At 26.9% G+C, this 20,786-nt stretch overlaps 1 protein-coding gene across 8 annotated transcripts in view; it reads right to left on the bottom strand.

Moving 5' to 3' along the window:
• LOC111677703 (bumetanide-sensitive sodium-(potassium)-chloride cotransporter) overlaps positions 1-20,786 on the bottom strand; it is an 87,422-nt gene that overhangs the window by 48,103 nt on the left and 18,533 nt on the right. Inside the window, exon 1 of one of the 8 annotated variants that reach the window (XM_046952795.1) lies at positions 12,013-12,118. The exons of the other annotated variants lie outside the window; for them this stretch is intronic. The gene's annotated coding sequence lies outside the window, so the exon portion shown is untranslated. Of the gene's footprint in view, positions 1-12,012; positions 12,119-20,786 lie in introns of those variants that run through there. 8 annotated transcript variants of the gene reach the window in all.

Genomic DNA, 20,786 nt, shown 5'->3' with positions numbered 1-20,786 from the left:
GATAAAATTCCAGGGTTGGCAGCCAAATAAATACGAAATTGACAATAAATAGTTGTTGTCAATTTTTTTCGGAAAGATGCCGTCATTCACAAAGCTTTTCACTTAATGCCGCTCAGTAAAAAGTTATTACATTATACTAATACATTCCATTTTATTTAATTGCAATAATCTCTAAATATTGATTTTGTTTAAACAAATATTCATTTACATTGAATTTGGGAATTGCAAAAAAAATGTAATAATCCCAGAGCAACTGTTTTTTATTTAAGGTTTAATCTGTTTATTTGTTAAACAACCTTTCGTTTAAAAAATATAATATTATAAGATTATTTATATTTGTGTTACTTTTGTAACAATCCAAGTATACCCAGCAGTTCGATAAAGAGGACATGTATCAGACAATGACAGTCGTTTCTACTAACGTCTAACCAAGTTACCTGGAGTGTAAACGATTAAAGCGATAGTCCCGTAGTTGCCATTTGGTATACTAAACTTTTCGCCTGCGACTACTTTAGACTTTCGTTTAGAAAAAGTACATCTGTACCATCAAATTAATACTTAGCAGGTTAAACGTTAATGGAAATAAATTAAATTTCTGGATGTTGAGACTCTTTGTCGAACTGCTGGGTATATATATATTTTTTTAAATTTCATTCATTGTGAAAAAAAAATATTTCTTTTCCTCATTTTCTCTTTAACATTCGACTGACTTGTCATGTGTTTTTATACTTAATTTCATTCATCCATTTATTTGTTTGCTCGTTCAAACATTTCACTCATTCATATATTTGTACTCTACAAACTCAGCCACACATACACGTAAACACTCATACAATTGTAAATAAAAATCATTCAATAAAATTTCTTTTACTACTCACTCATACATTTTTATTAAATTGCAGAGTTGGGAATGGGAAAGTAATTAACGAATATTTAGTTTAGTTTTACAAAAAATTAAACCTTTAGATTAAACGTTTGAGTCTTAGATTTTTTCTATCACATCTGGGATTTGAAATTTGTTATTTTTTAAGAATTTTTAACAGCGGCTAGACAAATAAAAAATGTTGTTTGCTTTCCCGCAAATTTGTGTTTAAACCACAGCTACTATGTGCACTCAGAAGTGACCTCTCCAATTATCGGTACAAGACAAAGTCCAAAACTCATGCCTGCGGGCTACCGATTACTATGGTAGCAGATTGTGAGGTTCTACAATGTCAAATCATTTCGAAAAAATGACGAGGATTTGATTATTACCAGTTTATAGTCCCTGCAGTCTAGGCACTAGTAACACCTCTTTTCCTAGGGGTCATATGTTAAGCTTTTATTTTTTTAATGCTGGACTCAAGAAGGGCCCAATCTCTTTTGGGATATATAATTTGGTCTGTATATTTTAAAATTGATTGACCTGAGTACACCAACGAATTGGTAAACAAAAGTAGTCTCTATCAAAATTTAAGCTATTGCGACCCAAAGTTCATCAAGCTATTAGGTTATTTATAACCTAAACAACTGTGATAGGATGGGTGTATAAGTTTATGCTAATGTTTGTAAAACATAGAAATGTAGATTCTACTACGACATTAAATTAAACTAATCGGATCAAATTCATTTGGAAAAATATAAAAAAACCTGAAACCTATTCTGATAGTGTCTTTCAATCTATTGCGGGTAGAGTTTAAAACTTTGAGATATTATTGTTACTTTATATTTTTTAACTAAATAATAATTTGTTTATCAATTAACAATATCCATGTCTGAATAAATTCTAAGACATAAAGAAGGAAAGAAAAATAAACGAATAATAAAACGTCACATTATAGTGATTGTGACGTTAGTTGGCGTTTATGCATTCAACATGTGTGCGTGTATAAACACACATACAAAATATTAATTTTCTTTCATATTTCCGTTTCCTAAAAATTTCCTTAATACTGCAAATACTTATATACAAATAACATACATGTAATACAAATACCAACATACTATATTGAACAGTGGGTTCAGTGAGAAGTTAAATTGTAATTAATCCAAAAAAATGCTTATATTTCTTATAAAAATAAAACTTTTTAAGCCTAAATTTTAAGAAAAAAATGTATGCTTTTTTGACTATCTCAGTAACATTTCAGACAATATTTAAGAATTTAGTTTTATATGTTAAAATGCCCAACGTGCATTGTTACCACAAGCTGTGCACCATAGTGGCAACAGAACTTTAAAATTTTCAATTCCAAAATTTCCCAAGAATAATTCACATATAAGTTTTTCTAAGTAAAATATGCAATAAGAATTATTAATATTTACAATGAAAAACATACAATTCACAATAATTGCTTTGCAACTCAAAGCGACATACTTTGACAAGTAATTTCTTTTTCTCTTTTAAAGCAATTAATTAAAAATAAAAAAATAAATGATTCAATTCCTTATCTTTACTTGCCGGTAAGTACATTTTTATTACACTTTACTTTTTTGTTTGCAATAGAAAATTATTTACGCCTTGTAAATTTCAAAAATTTACTTTTTTTCTATTTAATAACAAAAAATTCTGTACAATCTGTTAAAAGGAAATTTTGTTTAAGGCACGTACGTATTTGGTGAAAATGAAAAGAAACTGGTGTTAATTTAAAACAGGTGAAGGAGAAAAATTTTTTCTATTAAAAATATTTCACAAAAATGATTAAAGCAATAAAAACTGATGAAATAACAAAGAAATAGTATTTACATATTTACTTTCTTATTTATCCGTAAATACACAAATATGCCATTTTTAATGCTTTTCAGTTTCAATTTATTGATGCGTATAAAAATAGTTTAATATTTACTGTTTTATTTTTACTGTTATAATATAATTTAATTTAAACAAACTTTTTTTAATTTTATATAGTTAAATTTAACTTATTTTCAAACTTTGGAAAAAGTAAACAAAAAAATTTCTATCGCAACTTTAATTTACTCTTAAGTTCAAAGTTGTTTGAGGCAATAGAAAATTAATTAATTTTTTTATAACATTTACTTATTGCCTTATATATGCATATGTATATGAAATTAGTGTAATAAGTTATTCGTCTTAACTAAATTTGATATGAATTAAAAAATGACTGAAAGAAGGCTTAAATGACATGAAAAATTTTTTCACTATCATGAATTATTTTGTCGGCCCATCGACTGTATACTATTTAAGATGTTTATTTCGGACTAAAACGCAGTAAATAAATGTTTTTTATTTAAAATAGATGTATGTTATATGCGTTTGTAAAATTTTTATTTAAGAAATTCATAGAATTTATCCGAGCGTGATAAATGCTATTGACCAAAGGATTTTAATTGATACTCTGTTAATGGATTCAAAAACATGATTGCTACAAGTGGATTTTTCACACATTGACAATGTGATATTATAAGCGGATTTACAATCGAACAATATCATAAGTTAAAACGTACTAATGTTGTACAATATAGACACATAATAGAAGTGTCTGAGATTACAAAGAATGACTAGAAATGTAGAAAATAAACGTGATTTTCTAAACATAACAATAAAGAAATTTTATTTAATAATAAACTAAGTACTGAATAGATGACCATAAGATAAATCAAGAAGAATACTAAATAAATATCTGTTATATATTCAATAATTTCAAAAGTAAAATTTTATATAAGGTTATTTTTATACCCACCATCAAAAAAGATGTGATTATATTGATTTGTCATTCCGTTTATAACACTTCGACATATTGATTATAGACTCACAAAAGTATATATATTAAGGGTCCTTATTAAATTTAAAAGAAAAGAGCTAGAGGTTTACACAAGAGAGATTTTGCACAAACATACGCTATAGGTAAGGTTTGTTTGGTATTGAATATCGGTTCAAGTTTTCAAATAGCCCCCATACAAGTAGCCCCCCGAAATATAGAATCGGTCCATAATTGAACCTATTCCCATATATGGTCACTTTTAGAAATTTAATTTAACCCTTAAAATTGCAAATATAGTTATGAAATTCGATACACAGAAGTAAGTTTCTAACAAGTCAAAATCTTATAATAATATCAACCTAATGTTTATAGGAGAACATTCCATTTACTGCATACGGTTTGATGGTGGGTATATAACATTCTCCATAGTCGAATATAAAACTCTTACTCGTTTTATTTCTTTATTTAACCCCCATACAACCATACCCCCCAAATAGGGCTTATGAGCCCATATATTCAAAGACAATTTGATGATGATTTCATTATTTCTCATTGCACCATACAAAAATAATCCTAATTTTTAACATACACACTGGTATAGAATACCATATGATCGGCCTTGACCGACTATATATTCTCACATATTTTCCATTAGAAAAGATAAACAAACAAAAAGAGTTTTTTTTTAATAAAACGTGTCATGACAGAAGGTCTTAACGGATTTCAATGTTACAATGAACAGGATTGTTCTTCAAATTCTACGTATTTATTATTACTTATTTTTTTTCTTAAATACAATTCAAAAGATATTAACTTAAATGGTTTTGCGGTTTAATCTAAAAAATCGACTTAAACTTTAAAAATAGCATTTTTTACTTTTTCTCAATATTTTCTGTTAGCACTACCAAATTAACGAAATAAACAAACATAATAAAGAAAAAAAGCATCTGTCGGTGTATTTTTTTAGCACAAAACATCATCATCATCAATTTCGAAGAATTTTTAGCAAAAAAAAAGAAAAAAAAAACTAATAAATAATAAACAATCAAAAAATGTCAAATCATTTTAAACTAAAAAGTCTACTCAAACACAATGGCTTGAAAGTGTTAAAATAAGTGTAAAAAAATCTAATTCCAGCTTAAAATAGATTTTAATGTTTAAACGATTTTTTGATAGTTTATTTATTGGTGAATCATTTTGAAATAATATTTGTGGAGGAAAGTGAATCAGAACTCTCAACCCTTAAATTGATAGAACTCTAGACTCTACCAAATAAGAGCGGTTTTTTTGAGTTGGCAATCAAATGCCAATTAATAATCAGATTAGTTAATCTGAAAATAAATTGATTCTGATGTTAATCCCATTTGATGTTTTTGAGTACAAGATTAAACTCTGCAGTGATGCCATACAAAACTGAAAACGTCACTGTTTGTTATCAAAACAATGCATATTTTATAAAAAAGAAGAAAAACGTAATATGAAAATTAATGAAAACATAAATTAAAAACATATTTTCAAATAATTTATACTAATCGATTAATCAAACATTTTAATGTTTATTTTAATAAAAATTGTATTAACTTTTTTGACATCAGCTGTTTACATTTTTGCACTACTTCCTCAAGTTAAAACTACATTGGGCGCTTTAACCGGCAAACAAAATTAGCTGACAACTTTCGAGGATTAATTTTAATTTAATCCTTCATGAACATTATTTTACTACAAAATCGTATTAAAATATTAAACATTCTCTATGAAAATGGTGGATCTGTGTTAGTGTAATTGGCAATACAGGGCAATTGGTCAAGCTAGTTAAAAAATTTAGTAGTAAATTAGTATTCCTAACCATGCGATTTAAGGGACTGATTTCTTTTTTATGGATCTGAGGAGGAAATAAGTGATATTTTAAATATCATTTATATTTGTCCATTTAGTTAAAAGATATTGGAATTTTTTTATCATAACCAATTTAAACTAAATGAACGATATTTTATCATCGTGTCCCAGCATGATTTCAGTATGAGAACAAAATTTGAAGAGTCACAATTAGTCGTACGACAAATATACGACAAATTTTGAAATTATGGAAATTAATACAAGTTTACTTAATTACATTAAATTCTACACTAAATGACTAGAAAGTATAGCTGTATAAGATGAAATGATGAACCAAACAAAAAATACTACTTATCTTAATTAAATAAATAAATAAATAATTGCCTCAAACTTTAAATCATCATTAGCATTACTAACATCATTATTATCGTCGTCATTGCAATCATCATTAGAAATCAACTTCAACGTTAAACAGAAGAAAAAAATTATAATCAAAATAAATTTGCGTACATTTCATTAATTCACCAACAAAAGAAAATGACAAGAAGCGAAAAAAAATAAATACTAAATACAATAATCACAAGAAAAAAATATATACCATTAATAAAAAACATGTGCACAAACATAAAAACGTAAGTAAGCAGAATGAATAGTTAGTTAGAATAGGTATTAGTAGATACATACATAGGTACAATAATAATTTCTACAAACTAAATTGATTATTGTTGTTATTGTCTGCTAGAAGAACTGACTTTTATAAATAATGATGATGAAAGTATGAAAAAGGAAAAAAAGTCAAGAGAAGAATAAAAACAGAAATATTCCCACCATTATTTAATTAATTATCACAATTATTCAACGTTTAGCACGCTTTTATGCTAAAAAAATAAATAAATGAATACAACAACAATACAATAACAACAAACATCAACAGAAGCGAACTTTAAATTAAAATGTTTCTAATAATAGCAATAAATCTGATTAAGTGCTGCTATTTAAAAGTCACAACTGAACTAAATAATAATACTGCTACAGTAGTAGTCGTATGTATGAATGTATGTACGTAACTGTGAATATATAGGATTTGATTTAATTCATTATCATGTTGTTTTATTTTTAAATCGAGAATAAATCTATAAGTTGTTATCTTTTTAAACAAGTATTTTTAATTGTAACAATGTTTCCTTGTTTTCACTTTAATGTTTAAGTTACATGATTCCATCTGGTCCAAGGGATTTGTATTGGCTATATTTCGAAAACACCAAAGTTCCCTACCTTCTATAAGGATTTTTTCTGCCAAGCTCCTGGGTCTATTGGTACCATGAGTACGCTGTATTTTGCTTGTCGAGATTTCGGAAGGTGGGTGTGGAAAAATATATTTTAAAGATTTCTTCACCAACATTAAAATAAGCAATTTAAAGATATTTAAACTTAAAATAATGAAATTTATCTAATCGCGAAATTAACGGGATTGCAATGTTTTAAAGTCAGTCCCATTTGGCATCTTTAATATGGGCTCTATATTTACTTCAGTCGCCCCTATCCACTGAAACTTAACTAAGTCGACTTGTGTTGAATGTGTATTTGGAAACAGTGTACATTATTTATAAATACACTTGTATTTTTAGTAAAATACAATCAAAGTATTTCTATGGAAATCTTGCGGCATAATTTTCATTCATTAAACTTTTTTTAACTTCTTTTATAATTTCACCCACAAAAAAACTTAATATTGTGTTATTAATTCCAGAAATGTATAAACACTTTTTTATATCTGTCATAAATCTGGAGATTTATGAAAAATATTTAATGTCTCTATAATGGCCAATAATTGAAAAGTTATGTATTCTTTTCAGATGGTATAACATTTCGTTGTTTTTTTTTATTTTATTTTTTCTTGCTGAGAGTTTTTTTATTTCAATTGACTTAATGTGGTTCCTTTGTGACATCGTGCCTTTTTAACCTTCTTAAACAGTGGTTCTTCGATTTTTAATTTATTTTTGTAAAAAATAACAATAAAAATAAACAACAAGAAGAAATGTGTTAGGCAAATTATTCTTTTGTATTTTTGTGGCAATTTTTGGAAATAACAGAATGTTTATTAATTTAAATAAAACAAAACAGAGTTTTAAAGGAACGTATTGCACATAATTTGTACTACATACACATATACATATATGTATATAAATCTAATTTGTATGCTAACTGCTTGATAACATGAAAGAGTTTAAGGGGAATTATTTTGATAAAGTTAAAACTCAAACCTATTTTTAAATAATATGTAAAATGTTTAAGGCATTTCAGGTTACAATTGTGTAAACAATTGTAAATATTATGTAAAATTCTTTGATATTCGATTTTTCTTGGCATTTTTTTGTATTATTAAAAATTTTATATAGGATTTTGTTGTTTAAAATTCTGCTACAACATTTGTCAAACATACTTATAAAATGTATTTGTTGTATTAAACGATTCTGACTGCCAGTACGGCAGTCAGTTAGTCAACCAATAACTTGTTTTATGTTCTTGAAACTCATATTTATTTTTTTATGTATTTTGAGGTCTACACCGAAAAACAACAACAAAAATAATAATAATGAAAAAAAAAACAACACACAAAGCAATAATTTACAAGTAAATCGAAAAATATCAAAATTTTATAAAGTATTTTGTTTAGAGGCAACAGCGTTACAAAAAAATTAAAATAAATTTTATATTTTTTTTATTTTAGTTGAAAATTTACTACCATACGGCGCATTAAGTTAATACTCGCACGATAAAAATGCCAGCAACGGCACAACGGACCCAATAGCAACAGCTTGATGAACTGAACTTATGATCAGAGCGCAGCAGTGTAAAGCAAAAGTGTTGAGTAAAATTAACAAAACCAAAATTCTTGATGTTAGGTTTGAGATGAGGATTGGAGCCTCGAATTAAGTTTCGTGTTTGGATATTACATTTATATCAATCAATAAGAGTGCGAAGTTGTTAACATGAACATTTGTCTTGAAGGCCTTTTTAAGGGTGAACTTCTTTGACGACTCATCGCAGCCCCTTTGTGCTTTTTACACGCAGTTATTTGTGCTGGTCCATATACAGGCACTTTGCTCAATTATATGAGCTATCTAATATATACACATAGTGAGTAATGACTGATAGGCATTCTTATTATCGAAGGACTTACGTCAAGGACCTTGACCTCTTAAGTCGCCAACCACACTACTGATATGGCTTTGTTTGTTTCGGCAATTGTACCTACGGACGTAATTGGTAGTTCGAAAGACAGATCTATATATTTAATTAGCCAGACTTATTTCAGTAGGCACAAGGACCTGCTGTGATAAGATGAGAATTTTTTTGAGTTAACTACAAAACATCTCACTCAGTTTCGCCAAGCATACATCCACCTAATATGCCACTTCTAACCGTCAACCTATCCGATAACACCTCAAATATATTTAAATCAGAATCCTCTCATCCATGGGATATATCGCACACCAACTCATACCCAATCTTTGCATTATCAGCATAAATCCAACACTTCATATCCATCTTGCTTGTGATTTTTAACGGTAACAGAAACTTATCTACAAAATTTAAATTTCACCGTGTAACAATTTTTAAACCAACCGTCCCATTAATTTGGGTTTAATCCACAGCCACTACGTGTATCCCGAAGGAAGATCAACCAACTGACCAACCAAAACAAAGCTTCAAACTCCTGCTTTGTCTTGCCAAGGAAAGGCCGAGAATATATTTGATCATCATCCTTTTATAGTCCAGTAAACTAGAGGTACTGTAGCACTTCTTTACTCCAAGATGGAATCTATCATCATGAAAGCATGCCCCGAAAAACGAGTATTCAAAAATGAAAAAATAATAAAACTTAAAAACCTATCTTTAAGTTTCGTGCAAAACATTTGCTGTTCACTGTCCTAGTACTATACATACAAACAAATCGTCGTATTGTATCACATCGCATTACAACTGCATTTAACCAAAAGTCATAAAGTTGAAAATGAAACCGTCATAAATATTATATACACTTTTTGCGGCAAATTTATGAATGTTAAAAAAAGTCTCCAGTGAACGGAGAAGTAGGTAGAAAGAAACGTTTTATAAGTAAAGTAAAAATATACATACATATGTCTTGTATTTGTAGTAAAAACAAGTAAAAATGGATAGTCGGACATAGCCAGCCATATGATATCCTACATAAGGGTTTTTTATTGCTGTTTTTGCCTTAATTTAATAAATTTCTAAACATGGATCTATCCTCAGAAAACTATGTGCCATATTTCACCAACTTGTCGCATAATACCCCACTATTGTGATGTAGGGTATAAAAACTGTGTATAAGTAATAACAAGTAAAAAAAAATAAACGTTGAAAGTTTGAAATTTCATTCATTCACTTTCATTTATTCCTTTGGTACGGTTCATTCGTTTAAGCAGTTAAAGGTTTTAATGGGTTTACGTTGTCGTTAAAGCCAAATTACACCTTAGAAATTTGATAGGCGACGGTTTAGAATTATGCTGCTGAAGAGAAGAAACATTTGTTAAATGTCGCATTTATTCAATAACTCAAACATGCCAAAAATACTAAATGAATTTTATCGTTCTTCTTGGCAGTATTGCCGGCATAACTTATGTTTGTACGTTATTGAACTTTGCACCTCGGGCTTCTTATTTGGGAGTAAAGACACTCATACGTAATTTATTTATTTACTCGTTTAATACTTATGTATTTTGTTTTGTGTCATTATCAATTCTATTTAAAAATTCGTATTAAGTTTTTACGTTTATTTTTGTTTCACCGAGTTTTTGTTGTGCCACAAAATACCGGTTTAATACAAATTAATTTCAAATAAATGCTTGGGTTTTAATATCTGGAAAGAATCAACATTATACCATATACATATACTTTTCTGTTACCTGTCGAGACTTTAAGATTTTAAAACTTTTATTTCAGCAGCAGGTTTTATATGGCAATTACGTTTTTTTTTCGAGGAATTAACAACAAATTATTCGTTTTGCTGAGTTTTTAACATTTTGTATGTAATTTTTTTTCTTTTGTATTTTATTGTCTCTCATTAAATATTTACATACTTTGTTGACATCATGTAAACATTGTATGTTAACAATTTATTAAAAATTTAGTTTTTTAATCCTAAATAAAGCGAATAAATACTTAGTATTTGTAAGCTTTCCTTGCTTTTCTGGAAACGTACCAGAAAATATAAATGTTTTAAAGAAATATTTATTTTTACATTTGAGTAAAAACCATATTATATAGAATGATAATATATCTTCCTAATGGCACTTTTGTAACCAACAATTTTTCTGGTAATAATTAAGGGCGGGGTTTTCAGATAAATATAATCTTCATTCCTTAGTTAAAACTAGTTTAATATATGTTTCGTGTTTTTCAGTTATAAGTAAACTAAATAACTGAGTGTTATTGGCCAATTAAACTCAAGTTATAGGTGAGAAAATACAATTAACAAAAACAACAAAACAATGACTTCGGAAGAACAAAAACTTAATATTTTATGTAAATTGCAATTTTCTGCTTTGTTTTTGTTTTGTTTCGAGCTTAATCTAACAGCAAGTTAAGCCTAGTTTAACTGAGGAGTAAGAAACCCGCCCTGAATGATTTATTTAGTCTTTATCATATTTTATTGGTTATATGGGAGTAAGGGTAAATATGGGACTATACTTATAAATATTTATAGAGGAATTTAAGTCTATATTAAAGTTATTAATGCTGAATTTAAGAAAGTGATTCTGAGCTGTTTAAGGGCCAATCTTTAGTTGAAGGCTTAGATATTAAATTAAAATTAATCTTCGAAAGTTATTTTGAATACTCAATCAGCTAGTTTTGTTTGCTAGTTTAAGCGCCCAATGAAGGTTATTTAAACTTGAGCAAGAAATGTAAAAATTAATACAATTTTTATTAAAATAAACATCAAATGTTGATCTATCGATTAATATAAATTATGGGGACTTCACAATATATTTTCTTGTTTTAAATTTAAGTTTTCATTAATTTTCATATTACACAATTGTCTTCTTCTTTTTTTATAAAACATGCATTGTTTTGATAACAAAGAGTGACGTTTTCTCCTGTTTTGTATGACATCACTGCAAAGTTTAATCTTGTACTCAAAAACATCAAGGAGGATTAACATAAGAATCAATTTATTTTAAGATTAACTAATCTAATTATTAATTGGCATTTAATTTGCCAACTCAAAAACCCGCTCTTAATGATCTAGAAACAATATTTTTGGGTGTTACAAACACCAGCACGAACGCAGAATGCCCTCTCCACTATAGTGTCGTAGGGTATAAATAGAGCAAATACTAAAAATAGCAAAATCAACTAGTCTAGTTCATGAGTTTTTAAATATTTTTTTGAACGTTTAAATACATATTAATACTTCAATTACTATGTACGTTATAAATGCAAGTCTTACCTTATTAAAGCCAAACATATATTTTTAATAATTGCAATAATCCGATCCGATATTAGAGTTTTAATTTAAATAAAAAAATTTAAAAAAAGTTGTTACAAACCTGAAAAAAAGAAAAAGATACATTACAAAAAGAAATTATTAAAATTAATTAAAAAAAATATAATTGATTGAAATGGAACATAATTATCGTCTAATTTTCATAGATTTTTTGAATTTTCTATCTTTACGAATCAGCTGTTTATCTTGGCATATAAAATATCACAACTTTTAGGCATTAGTTTCAAAATTTTCGAATCGAAATTAAAAGAGTTTTCAATTTTATATTAAAAATTTCGCCGCTATTATAAGTTTTTTTAACAAAAAACCCTGTATACCCAACAAATAAATGAATATTTCAATTTGGTTTTAATTAAAATCTTTATTTATAGTTGCAACACGCAATAAAACGTCTTTGTCTACTAAGACTCTAAGTAACTTTTTTAAGCTAATGAAATAAAATCAAGTAGAAGATTAACAAAAACAAAATGACCATAAAAAATTAAAACTGTGTAGTTAATTAAAATATTTATTAGAAAGGTGTTGCGGTTTTCAACTGCCACAACACAAAAAAAAAGAAGAAAATATTCACTGAATTAATTTGGAAAAAGTAATTGCATGTTTAAGAGAAATGTAAATGAACAAAAATTTTTCTTTAATTTTTTTTTTCCGAAATGAAAATAAACACACGCCTAGTAAATCTTCGTTTAAAGCAATTAAAAAGTACTTAAATATACATACATATATATTATGTAGAGAGAGAATGCCTTACTGGCTGGCTTGCCACTGTCTTGGCAAATGATTATTATTATTATAATTTTCAACACTAATTATGTGTGAGTATAAAATTTTACAATGAATTTAAATTACATTAATTATATATTTGTTTTTTTTTTTTTTCATAAAGAGCGTAGGAGCTCTGGTATAACAGCATACACTATAGGTTGTCAGTAATCAGCTCTGTCAGATTCAGACATTTATGAAACATTTTTATTTTTACCAAGTAATAAGCGGAGAAGACGACATTATGTCTGCAACATTTAACAAGAATATTTCCGTAAACGTTTGTTACAATTATCGGCTTGTATGAATGTAATTATAATAGGGTAGTTCAGAAGAGTTGATATTTAGTTTTTTAAAGATTAATCAAATTATAAAAAATGTCATTGTATTGTTAAATATCCTTGTAAAATGATCTTCAAAAAATTGGAAGGAGGGATACATATTTATATAAAAATTATTATGATAAATTTCATCGCGATACTAATGGTTATAAGTAAATTAAGATATTTTTATAGGGGCGATTGTAGGCTGGCTAGGGTTGGCACTAAGTTGTGTCAATTTTTGGAAAGATAGTAGTATATTTGACGTAGTTAAGAGCTTTAAACCTCAAATCGGAAGGTCTGGTTGTGATTCAAATGGTTCAAATTCCAGAAAATAACGACCTGTAGTTTACTCAAAAGGTATTCGTCCCTCAGTCAGCCATACAGACAGAGGGACGAACATGTCTTAGTCGACTCAGAAAGTGATTATAAACCGATTGGTACATCTTAGAGTATATTACACTTTCCACTATAGTGGTGTGCATAAGTTCCTGTTGCACGGTGTTCGTTTATGTCAGGATTTGTTGGGTTGTTTCGGAAATTTTGTTCGTTATTCCTAATGTTTATTATAAACCACAAAAGTCTGGCCATTAATGTAAGTAGTAATAATTAAATATTTCTAAAAAGTATCCCAGATAAATAAACTTCCCTAATGTAAAACACGAATGGTGATCAAGTGTGTAGTGAAAATTAATGTAAAAATTATGGAAAATGTGTAAAGAAAACGAGTGAAAATAAATTTATAATTTAAATGAAATTGTTACGTTTTGAAATTGTAAAAGGTTGGGAAATATTTTAACAAATATGTTAAAAAAATCTTGACACGAGTACTTTCATTACCTTAATTACCTTAGTGTGGAATTTGATAAGTACTTTTTTGGAGTACCAAATTCCATATAAGATTTTTAGTACTTTAAATTAAAAAAATTGTATGAAATTGCATTAAAAAGTACTGTGAATTAGAACGAATTATTAAAAATTATTTTTTTAGGAATTATCATTTTAAGGAAGTGAAAAGATTAAATATTAAATTAAATAATTAAAATTTCCTTTAACAATACCATTAAAAATTTAATTTACAAAAAAAATCATTTCCGTTTTTACAGTAAAGTACTTTTTAAATTCTTCCTATGTGCACTAGACTCAACGCAAAAAAAAAAGAAACGCCTTAGAAAGAAATAAGAATCCAATTATAATTTAAAAAGCGGGAAAAGAAATTTCAAAACATATACAATAAATCAATATTGTTTGCTCTAAGACTTGTTATAGGTAAAAAATTAATAAAAATAAATTCTTTTTACTTAGTGCGCTTTAGTATCGAATTACAATTCAATTTCCCATATTTTAACAATATCTTCAACTTATCTCCTTTTAATAAGATATTTTCACACTACAAAGTTCGTAAAGAAGAAAACAGGAAAAATATTTAACTAGAGTATTTCAGGAGCCATCAATAATCAATATAAATCTCAATATTTTATGCAAAAAAAAAAAAAATACATTTACATAGTGTTTATAAGCACGAAAATTTAAGTCACTATCTTACTTATGCACATGTATATATGTAAGTGTATGTTCTACAGTTGGTTAAAAAACATATCATACATTCTTTAAGCATACACATAATTTTAAAATATTTAATTGAGGGTCATTCCAAACAGTAAAATGAAAAATTTTAATTCTCTCGATCGATTGAGAAGTTTATCCATCTGGATTGACTTCAAAAATATCAGGCTTTTCCAATACAGTTAAATGAATTGATTTGAAGAGAATTAGTAATTTTATCTATTTAGTATCTAAAATTTTTCCTCACACTGTAAATTTACATTTGCATACACTAAAAATTTCCCTAAATACGATATTTAACGTATAACGCTTATTAAGACAAAAAAAAAACAACAACGTATACGAAAAACACATTTTAAACACGTGCTTACTTCCTGTACGAATGGGCCTCTAAAGGAGAAATGACACAAGACAAGTAGTCGAAAATGATAAACACCACCAACAACAACATCACATCGCATCAATTTTATTAGACGCCTTCTTCTTATCTTTTGCTATATGATGATTTTTCTTTGACTTTATTACATGCACGAGAATCTTGTACGATGATGTTTTCCTTTGTTTTTGTTTTCAGTTGATTTAAATTGACTTGACTTGTCGGGTCGGTCTTACGTTGGCATGGACTGGTTTGATGTCATATTATTTAACTGACTGACTTAATGGCTGCCAAAGCAGACTAAAAAGTAAACGCAAAATAATTTATTTTAAACGCCTACAAACGATTTCTTTTTAAATCATGCAACATTCTGAAGAAATTAGGAAGATGAACAAAATATGCAAACAAACAAACAAAAAGTTTGAAACAGAAAATAAATTTCATATTGGACCATCAGCAACAAAGTTTTGATGTTCCTGATGTATGTACTTAACATTTGCACGATATGCCCTTCATGGGTTAAATTACAACGAAAGAAGTACTTAAATAACAACACACAGAGGGGCTTTATTCAAAGCATTTCCGAGAATTTTTAATAGGCATGGAAAATTTATATAGACTAGACTATAGACCACACTATAGACTGGAATATAGACTAGACTATAGACTGGGCAATAGATTAGAGAATAGACTAGACTATAGACTAGACTATAGACTAGAATATAGACTAGAATATAGACTAGAATAAAGATTAGAATATAGACTAGACTATGGACTAGACTATGGACTAGAATATAGACTAGACTATAGACTATAGATTATACTATAGACTAGACTATAGACTAGACTATAGACTAGACTATATACTAGACTATAGACTAGACTATATACTAGACTATAGACTAGACTATATACTAGACTATAGACAAAACTAAAGATTAGACTATGTACTATAATAGGCTATAGACTGGACTATAGATTAGACTATAGACTAGACTATGGACTGGACTTTGGACTGGACTATAGACTAGACCATAGACTGGGCAATATATTAGAGAATAGACCAGACTATAGACTAGAATATAGAGTAGACTATAGACTGGACTATAGACTAGAATATAGACTAGACAACTCCTCAACTACTCCCTTGCTAAAATTATGATTGTATATGATCCGCAACATGGTCTAATGAAATGCAGACATGGATCATGTTTATTTTTCTGATAATTAAATAATCCATAGCCTCCATTTATAGGACTACTAAACGAATCATGTGCCCATTGTGCAAGTATTTTATTAGCAATTTTTGTTTTTTTTTAAATTTATTCATTTCTCTTGTACGAAAAAGGTGGAGGTGCAAAAAACAACTATGGTTGTAATCAAAATACTCGTAGAAGAAAAATAAAAAGAAATTAAGAAAATTCTTTAGCAGTACGAGTGTAAACTACATTATTAAGTGTAGAAATAAAAACGAAACAACGAAAACAAATGCCTTTTAAATGAGGGTTAGATTTTTTTCTTGTTCTTCTTCGTTAGACGATTCCTTAAATAGCTACTTGTGCAAATGACTTGAATCTATTTATTTTTTGTTACTTTTTCTTTGTTTTTTGTCACTACTTATTTAAAATTCGCGGTAGCAACTAGTCGAAGGCAATTGTCATAAATCTTTATTTAGTTTATGGTGTAAATGATGTTGTATAGAAGCAAAGAACAGAAACAATTTTGTCTAAAAAAATTATATTTTTTATTTATTTTTTTGTTATATTTTGCTTATATTGGCAACATTGATTTTAAGTTGAAATAGAAAAATTAGTTTTACCTTCAAATGAGATATTTGTTAATAGAACTTTACATTAAAAATGTGATTTTAAATTTCTTAATATGCATTACGATCATAACTTCATTGGTCACGACGACATAATGCACAAATTTTTAAAATTTTCAATAGAATTTATCCTTGGGTCAGTCCAAGATTTGTTTATGATACGTAATCTTAGCGGACAGACAGACATACTCACGAGCACAACTAAGCAATATGAATGTTTTAGGGTTACCAATCCCAAAATACCGATACAAAATTATCGGAATTTTTTCTGATTGTATTCGAATAAAATAAGGACATTCATTTAATTCCAAAATCGCAAAATATTCCACGATCTCGAGATTTTAAATTTCAAAATTCCGAATTTTCTGATTTGTAAATTTCAGTTCCGATTGGCATCCCTACACGCAGAGAAAAACGATTTTAAAATATCATATTATGATTGAATACAGTTAAAACATCTTATCATAATATATTTTATTTACCATAATATTTTTTGTTATTCGTGACTATATTATGCTCCAATGATCCAAAATAGTTATATGGAAGTTTGAATGGTTGTAAAAAACATAATATGTTTTCATTGTTACCATTATTTAGTTATTGAAAAAATAATTATGTTTAAGTGAATCATACTCAAATTTATAATTGCCTTGAAAATGAAAATAATTGCAGTAACAACACAATTGTTTAAAACGAATGAAAATAACAATTATATGTTCTTGATAACAATATATTGTTACAGTAAACATAGTTTAGTTATAGTAACCATGTCGAACCATGTTTTTTCTCTGCATGTAGTATGTACATACATAACACTATGATGTAATGTTTCTACAAACAATATCATTTCCCCAACAAAGTAAAAAAAAATCACCAAAAACTAAATAATATTTAAATTATGTAATTTTTATAGTTTATAAAAAAATGTTTTATTGCTGCTTTAAAAAACGAAATTGTTGACTTTATGACAGCACTTAGATACACATAATTTAATTTAATATTTTCATAAAATACCATCATTTATTGTGGTGACATAATTTCCTTAAAGGTCCTCCCAACAACTTGAACTTACATAAATATGTATATAAAAAAATATTCTTCATTTTTTTTTATTTTGTCTCCATTAAAAAGTCATTAATTTAAAAATTCAGTGATGAAATTTAGTTTGAAATAAAACCCAGAAATGTCACCTTAAACATTACAATATTTTCAACAAAATAAAGATTTAAAGATTTTAAAATGTTTTAGATTAAATCTTACAGTTTACTTTAGACGAGGGTAACAAACGTTATTTTTAAATCAACAGTCTGCATAAGTGCAAATTTTAGAGCAATAACCTTAGAAGGTATGTTTTCTTGATCTGATGGGGATTCAATTATTTAAATTCAAATAGACGAGGTATTCGTGTGTAAAGTTGAATATAACATTCATTTATATCTACATATATAAATGTATATTTCCCAAGTTTTCCCATTGTCAAGCACTTAACAAATAATATAAACCAAAAAAAAAAAAAAAAAATGGAATAGAAAGAGAAATTGTGACACGTACCAACCAACCAACCATCTTGTAGTACATGTAAAAATTGACTAGAAAAGTACATATTCGTAGCATGTAGATTTGTATTCTTTTATTTTTCTATTTTTGTGTGTTCTTTGTCTGCATATTTAAATAGTTTCAAACACTTTGAGGTGTAAACTTTGGTATGCAGATGTTTAAATTCAAACTATTACAACTTACTAACATGCATAAGTTGGTATTTATTATGTATTTAAAATTTTTAATAGATATGGATTTATGATCAAATGATGGGGAAGTTAATAATCTGTGAAAAATAATTAAGGGTTAAATTTTATTTCAATACAAAACGAAGAAAAATTTAATTAATAAGATTTATTCTTCAATTGGTTGTTTCTAACAATCATGTTTTATTAAATATGATTAAGTTTACTTATAATTATATGCTGCAGCATTGAATGAAGACTTATGTGGGCTTTACCCTATAAGACTTTACGTATATAAATTCTGAATTTTTAAAAAGAGAATAAAAATCTTATAATTTATATTTTTTGCATTTACACTTATTATTTGAATCACTGTAAAATTTTTCGTATTCTCTCTCATGTGTAATGGTTTTATTACATATTGCGTTTTCTTCTACACAAAATTTTGACAGTTCATATAAATTGTGGTATAATGTAAAAGTGGCTTTAATAAGCAAATATGCTGGTATCTTAGCAAATTAAAGGGCTACATTGAACTTTGAGTTATAATTTCAAGACAATAATTATAAAACATTTTTTTCATAAATAAATATATACTTGGCATGTCAGCTAGTATGACTAAACAATTAAAATTTAATTAATTAAAAAATTTTAAAATTAACAAATTTTCTAAATTGTCAAAAGTTTATTGAACAAATTTTGTTTTGTAAATTCAGTACTAGAAGCCTTTGATAATTTTTGAATTTTTTATGAAGATGTTAATGGAAGAAATTCGAAATAAATTAACAAATATTTAAACAATGAAAAGGTGAAATTAACAAATAAAACATTAAATGTTTTTAAAAAGGAATTGTAGGTTTTTTGTCATTTTTGTTATTTGTCAAATATTTTTATTATTTGCTAATTTTTTGCAATTCTAAAAATTATATAATTCTAAAATTGTGTAATTGCTTTTACATTTATAATTAAGTATTATAAACGTAAAATCGCTTAAATGTTATTGATAATGAATTTATATGGAAAACGTGCAGGTTTTTAGAATTCAAAAATAAAATTTTATGTTTTTTTGGGTCAAGTTTATAAACTAGTTTTTTTATTATTAAATTTTTTATTTTGCTTATAATTTTTTATTTTTAACTGTCAGTTATATAATTTACGCATAAAATTGCATTTCTAGTGGAAAAAGATATTTAATTCGATAAAAAACAATTATTGCGCAGTTTTATAACTTTGGCATTAAATTAAAATGTCACAAAAATAGTTTGTTGTGGTAAAACTATTTTAGTGCTTTTTCTACTTCCCCGTGAAAATACTTAATAACAAAATTTTAAATCTAATTTAAATTTGTGTATTTAAAATATTATATTTTCAAAGTCAGCCTGTATTTGTTTTTGACAAACAAATTTTCTATCTCTTTATATTTTTTTCTATGGCTTTATTGTTTGCATAATTGTTTACTGTTTAACAATAAATTATTAATTTTATTTATTCCCACTAAAATGTTGGTAAAATTAAAACAGATATTAAATAATTCTTAGAATTAACGAAAATGCTCAAAAATTTTAAAATAGGCATTTCCTTGTTTACTTATTTACTATGAAGCAATTATGGTTTATTTCCAAGTAATATTCTGCTGAAATATTTTAAATGCCAATTGAAAGGGTTTAATTTGAAATTAAAGCGTAATTAATTATAAGTATTTCAAAAAGAAAAAAAATTTATTTTATTTGTACATAATGAACAAAGATTCTGTATTAGTTTGATCTCATTTAAAATATGACCGTCTAAGACAGTATCTTGTTTTTTTTGCCCGTTAAGCAACGTTCACATCTATCAAATATTTGATGAAATTGACTTGCCCTCAACTAGAACTGCGTTATTATTTGTTTCGACATTATTGGCAATTACAAAAACCATATAAAATAAAAAAAAACATTTACTAATAAGTGAGAATGTATAGTCGGGCGTAGCCGACCATATGATACCCTATACTAGTTAGGATGTTAAAAATATAAATTATTTTTTAATAAAGCATTTAATTTTTTTTACCCTAATTCCGAAAAAAGATATTTTCTTAATGAGGAATTTACTTCTACTTTAAAGTTATTTATGTAGAATTAAATCGTGATATTTGTGTTTATAAG

This window comes from Lucilia cuprina, chromosome 5, assembly GCF_022045245.1.
Source record: "Lucilia cuprina isolate Lc7/37 chromosome 5, ASM2204524v1, whole genome shotgun sequence".
NCBI classification, from domain to species: domain Eukaryota; kingdom Metazoa; phylum Arthropoda; class Insecta; order Diptera; family Calliphoridae; genus Lucilia; species Lucilia cuprina.
This window is presented reverse-complemented; position numbering and strand designations above follow the sequence as displayed.